Source organism: Helianthus annuus, chromosome 10 (assembly GCF_002127325.2).
Source record: "Helianthus annuus cultivar XRQ/B chromosome 10, HanXRQr2.0-SUNRISE, whole genome shotgun sequence".
Lineage (NCBI taxonomy): Eukaryota > Viridiplantae > Streptophyta > Magnoliopsida > Asterales > Asteraceae > Helianthus > Helianthus annuus.
In genome coordinates this window covers 78,387,873-78,394,339 of record NC_035442.2, presented here as the reverse complement: position 1 = coordinate 78,394,339, position 6,467 = coordinate 78,387,873, and positions in this window count along the sequence as shown.

Here is a 6,467-nt window from a genome sequence, read left to right as displayed (position 1 = left end):
GACGAAGAGGTAGCCATAGAACAAACTTTTAAGGTTCTTGATCTAAATGAGCCACAAAATAAGGTGTCTCCTAAAGACCCACCCATCGAGCTCAAAGAACTCCCTAAGGGTTTGGAATATGCTTTTCTAGGCAAAGATGGTAGTTTACCTGTAATTATTTCGTCTAAATTAACTAGCATAGAAAAAGAAAAATTAGTTAACCTACTTAAAAAACACAAAAATGCGATCGCTTGGAAGCTTGTAGATATTAAGGGAATAAGTCCTTCCATGTGCACGCACAAAATTTTAATGAATGATGACTACAAAACGGTGATTCAACCACAACGAAGAGTGAACCCCAATGTTCAAGAAGTGGTTAAAAATGAAGTCATCAAACTGCTTGACGCCGGACTAATCTACCCTATCTCCGATAGCCCGTGGGTAAGTCCCGTCCAAGTAGTCCCGAAAAAAGGAGGTATGACGGTAATAACTAACGAGAAAAATGAATTAATACCCACAAGAACCGTCACAGGATGGAGAGTCTGTATAGACTACAGGAGATTAAATGAAGCAACAAGGAAAGACCACTTTCCTTTGCCCTTCATTGATCAAATGTTAGAAAGATTATCCGGTCATAAATTTTATTGTTTCTTAGATGGTTTTTCAGGTTACTTTCAAATACCGATAGCACCAGAAGACCAAGAGAAAACAACTTTCACATGCCCCTACGGAACTTTTGCATATCGACGCATGCCATTCGGTCTATGTAATGCGCCTGCAACATTCCAGCGTTGTATGGTCGCCATTTTCCATGATATGATTGAAAAAACCATGGAAGTCTTCATGGATGACTTTTCCATCTTTGGAGACTCATATGATCAATGCCTCGATAATCTTGAACGAATGCTATCCCGATGTGAGGAAACTAACCTCGCCCTTAACTGGGAAAAATGCCATTTCATGGTAACAGAGGGAATAGTACTCGGACATAAAATCTCAAGCGAAGGAATGGAAGTTGATCGAGCAAAAATTGAGACTATATCTCGATTACCTCCTCCATCCTCCGTGCGAGCAATCAGAAGTTTCCTAGGGCATGCCGGATTCTATAGAAGGTTTATCAAAGACTTTTCGAAAATTTCAAGACCTCTAACAAAATTGCTTGAAAAAGATGTACCCTTCATCTTTGACAAGGAATGCAATCAAGCGTTTCTGACCCTCAAGGAAATGCTAGTCAATGCACCTATCATGATAGCACCAGATTGGAAATTTCCTTTCGAAATCATGTGCGATGCAAGCGACTTTGCTGTTGGAGCAGTATTGGGACAAAGAAAAGAAAAACATTTCCACCCAATCTATTATGCTAGTAAAACTCTAAATGATGCACAAGAAAACTATACAACTACAGAGAAAGAGTTACTAGCGGTGGTGTTTGCTTTTGATAAATTTCGTTCTTATCTTGTTCTTTCTAAAACAATAGTTTTTACAGACCATGCAGCCATCAGGTACCTCTTCAAGAAGCAAGACGCAAAACCCCGTTTGATAAGGTGGATTCTACTCCTCCAAGAATTCGACATCGAAATCAAGGACAAAAGAGGAGCAGAAAACACTGCTGCAGATCACCTCTCACGCTTAGAAGACCCAGCTTTGGAGACAACCAGGGACGAGCAAATCAACGAAAAATTTCCCACGGAGTCCCTGGAAATGATGGAAAGCAGACAAGAACCATGGTATGCCGACTACGCTAATTTCTTAGCCAGCGGTATAGTCACCAAAGGATGGCCACATCATCAAAGAAAGAAATTCTTTGCTGATGTAAAGCATTACTTTTGGGAAGACCCCTATCTTTTCAAAATGTGTGCTGATCAACTCATCCGAAGGTGTGTCCATGGTAATGAAGCACGAAGAATACTCCGTCATTGTCATGAAGGTCCATACGGAGGACATCATGGTGCCTCAAGTACCGCGAGAAAGGTATTTGATTCTGGATTTTACTGGCCAACCATTTACAAGGATGCACAAAACCTTGTAAAGACATGTGATGCCTGCCAAAGATCGGGTAATATTTCTTCCAAAAACGAAATGCCTCAAAATGGCATTCTCGTTTGTGAAATCTTTGATGTGTGGGGACTCGATTTCATGGGACCTTTCCCACCTTCAAAAGGAAACAAATATATACTTGTGGCGGTCGATTACTTGTCTAAATGGGCAGAGGCCGAAGCTCTTCCAACAAATGATGGAAGAGTAGTGGTAAAATTCCTAAAAAAATTGTTCTCACGTTTCGGCACACCAAAGGCATTAATAAGTGATAGAGGTACCCATTTTTGTAATCATCAACTCGAAAAGATTTTAACAAGATATGGGGTCTATCACCGGGTCTCAACAGCATATCATCCTCAAACAAATGGGCAAGCCGAAGTGACTAACCGAGGTTTAAAACGAATACTTGAAAAAACCGTAGGAATAAATAAAAAAGAATGGGCTGACAAACTAGATGACGCTTTATGGGCTTTTCGAACCGCTTATAAAACCACTATAGGCACAACCCCATATAAACTAGTCTATGGAAAAAGTTGTCACTTGCCAGTAGAAATCGCTCACAAAGCCTACTGGGCAATAAAAAACGTAAACTTAGATTTAGAAGTTGCCGGTAAGAATCGATTTTGTCAAATAAATGAATTAGAAGAACTTAGGAATTATGCATATTCTAACTCCGAAATTTATAAGGAAAGAATGAAAAATTTGCATGATAAATATATTAAATCCAATGAATTTCGGGTTGGAGACCAAGTTCTATTATTCAATTCGCGACTTCGATTGTTTCCTGGTAAGTTAAAATCTAGGTGGTCGGGACCTTTTTCAGTCACCCATGTTTTTCCACACGGTGCAGTAGAAATTAAAACTCGAAATGGGACACCATTTAAAGTCAATGGCCAACGGCTTAAACTCTACAGAGGATCCATTGAGGATGAGGAAGAGGAAATCGCACTTCAAACGGCCAACGAATAAACTCATACCCGACATGTTACAGGTAAGTATACAGTCGAAACCGGTAAAATCATCTAACCATTATTCGGAAATGAAGGGGCATGCACACGAGCACACAAAAAAAAAAAAAAAAAAAAAAAAATTTCAAAAAAATTCCACCCGGCACGGGGCCGTGTTCGCTGAACACGGGGCCGTGTCGAGGCCACTGTCGGGATAAAACCCTCTTTTTCTATCAGTTACACCATTCCACACGCCCCGTTTCGCCGAGAACTCTCTGGTTTAGAGCGATTTTCTGCCGATTTCGAACGTTACCACCAAGCCTAACAACGTCAAGGTATGATTCTATCCTTCTTAGTAGTTAGATTAGTTACTTGCATGTAGTTAAAACATCAAAAATTGGGGGAAATCTAGGGTTCTTCATGTTCATCCGGATCGAACTCAAAATTTTTGATGAAAATTGTTAGTAGTAGTTTAGAGTAGAGTAATAGGAAGTAAATAGCCATGTATTGTTGATAGATTTGTCCGATTTCCAACTAAAAACACAAACCCTTGTTCTTGAACCGAAAAACTCAAAATTGAAAGGGTAAATGGTTTGATTTTGGAAAAATGACACTTAGGGTTTCATTTTCGGGGGAAACCGCTGCTATTAGGCTAAAAATTTTCAGGTTTTCGAAACCGGGACGAAAAAATGAAAATTAGGTGTTACAGACGCCTGAACACGGGGCCGTGTTCGCTGAACACGGGGCCGTGTCCAGCCCACTGTTTGCAGTTTTCAACCCGAATTTCCATGTTTCGCACTAACTTTTGTTGTATTCTTTTCAGATGTCCAAATTCACACGGTTCAATGCCAGCGAACTTGACGCCAGGGCTCGCTATGAGGTCCTACAAACAAGGCCCGAAGAGTATCCAAGGCGGGCATGTACTGATCTTCTGACAATGGTGAACCAACTGGACCGCTTCAACAACATAGTGACGGGTCCACTGCACGTTGCATTGACTACCCGACTTCGGTCGGTCCACCAATGCACATTGGAGTTCTATAGCACGTTCATCTTCAACTCGAGACGCGACCCGTTTGATCACGAGGCGGTCGAGTTTCGATGTGGGGGTACGACCTATAGAACCTCCATGGCGCAGTTCGGATCAATCATTGGGCTGTACAAAGACGAAGAAGCGGGGAACGAAGAGAATACCGGGGGATTGCGAGATTTGGACGCAACAGAACGCCAAGCCGCATGGGCTCAAATCGGTGAGGGGATCTACAACTCCAGCAGCACAAAGAGTACCAAACTGAGAGACCCGTTATATCGCTACATCCACAGGCTCCTCACGTACTCGCTGAACCAACGCCATGACAGTAGTGGCGTTGTTGGGGTTAGAGATTCGATGTTCCTTACCTCCTACTGCGGAACATGCACTTGAACCGCCTTGCCTCTGCTCCTACACCAATCTTCTTCGGGGGATGGGTGTACCGTCTTTTCAAGCACTTCGCGAACATCCCGAAGTCCTTCGAAAGGAGCCCATGGTCGGGACGGGTTGATTACCATATCTGCCGGGCCATGAACTTGCTCTATGAAGCGGAGGACGGGACGGTGAGCTTTCAGAGGACGCAAGGCTACGCATGGAACCCGCAAGAGGCTCTAGTTCTTCATGCACCACCTCCACAGTACCAATACCCTCCCCAAGGCGAACAGGGTCAATCCTCCTCTCAAGGAGGCGGTTTTCCTAATTTCCAAAGTTTGCATAATCTTTTGCAGGAAAACCTCATGTGCACCCGGAACACCTACAACCTCGCCAACAACACACACCTCCGGGTAGGAGCTATCGAACGCAGCGTCAACGATATACAAGATGATAGCGGTAGCATCCGGGAGTACATGGCGAGGCAGGGAGGCGGAGGTGAAGACAGTGATGAAGATATGGAGTAGGAGGCCGGGAGGAGCAAAGGGCTAGCTGGTTATGAGCCCACAGGTTTGATTACCCTTCCTATCGAACAATTCATGGCCTGCGTGCCATTTGTCAAGACAATTTACTTTCCTTAACTCTTTTCTTTTTATTTTTACTTTGTTTTTACTTTGTGTTGGATAATGTTTAACTATGGTAAGATTAGGATGTTTGGTGCTTGGTTGGATGGTATTGAATGCTTGAACAGGTGCAATGCAAGGGTTAGAATGCTAAACATTAGCACTCGCAGCCCTAGGAGGAAGAAACCGGGAGAAAACCATATTTTTCTGGCTAACAAACTGTCCACACGGGGACGTGTTCAGCCGACACGCCCCCGTGTCCATCTCCCAGTTCTGCTGTTTGGCTACTGACCTGCAGATTTTTGTCGGACACGTGGCCGTGTTCACCCAACACGCCCCCGTGTTCACCCTCTGTAAGTTTTTCGTTACTGGCAGTTCAACACGGGGCCGTGTTCAATGAACACGGGGCCGTGTCCAGATCGCCAGTAACACAAATCTTTGTTTTTAAACACACTTTTACATATTCTAATCAACCAAAAACTCTATTTTTGGACACATTGAGGACAATGTGTAATTTAAGTGTGGGGGGGATGCTAAAACCTTGGAATTTTGCAAAATCCTAAAACAAGCCTTACACAAAACTCTATTGGAACCGCTAAACACCCCAAATTTTTCAAAAACTTTTTCATTTTTTTTATTTACTTGTCTTAGTTTAAGTTGGGAATAACAAGTTATAAAAGGGTTATATTTTTACAAACTTACAACCGATAGCGTCGTGATAAAAAGAACTAACATAAGAAAATTATGAAACGGTATAACAAGTCTAGCTAAAATTCGATTATATATGCTTGGTCACATTAAAAACCCATTCCCACAAAAAGTGAGTTTTGAGCCTTTATTGAGCATAAAAATACACATATTTAGATTAAATGCTCATTTTTCGTTTCTTGTGTGAATAGCCGCTCGGTCTTTACAAATCTAGAACTTGCCACGACGATACATTCCCGGTCCTTACCAACTTAAACCCAAGTAAGTAAATGATGGAGGCATTAGGACTAACTATTTTTCTTTCAAAACCATTATTTTTCATTTTTTTTTACCTACCCAAAATCCCACTAGAAAACCCCTTTGAGCCTAAACCTTTCATTTCATTACCCCCAAAACAATTTTCTACCCACCAAAAACCTTTTTCATTTTTTCACCTTTATTTTAGTGACAAACTCGGTTTTTCATAAACATACCTTTATGTGATCGAAAAAAAATATATATATATATATATATATATATATATATATATATATATATATATATATATATATATATATATATATATATATATGAAGTCAAAAACAAACATAAGCTACAAAAAGCTTGTTTGGAGAAATACTTCAAAAATAAATGTCACCAAAAATAAGGTATTTCACGAAAAACCGACACTTGTTACAATTTTCGCCCTTTTTACTAACCACTAACCAACCACCCACCTTTAAACCCAAGCCTTCACCCCAAAAGACCTCTTGATATTTACAAAGGTAAAAA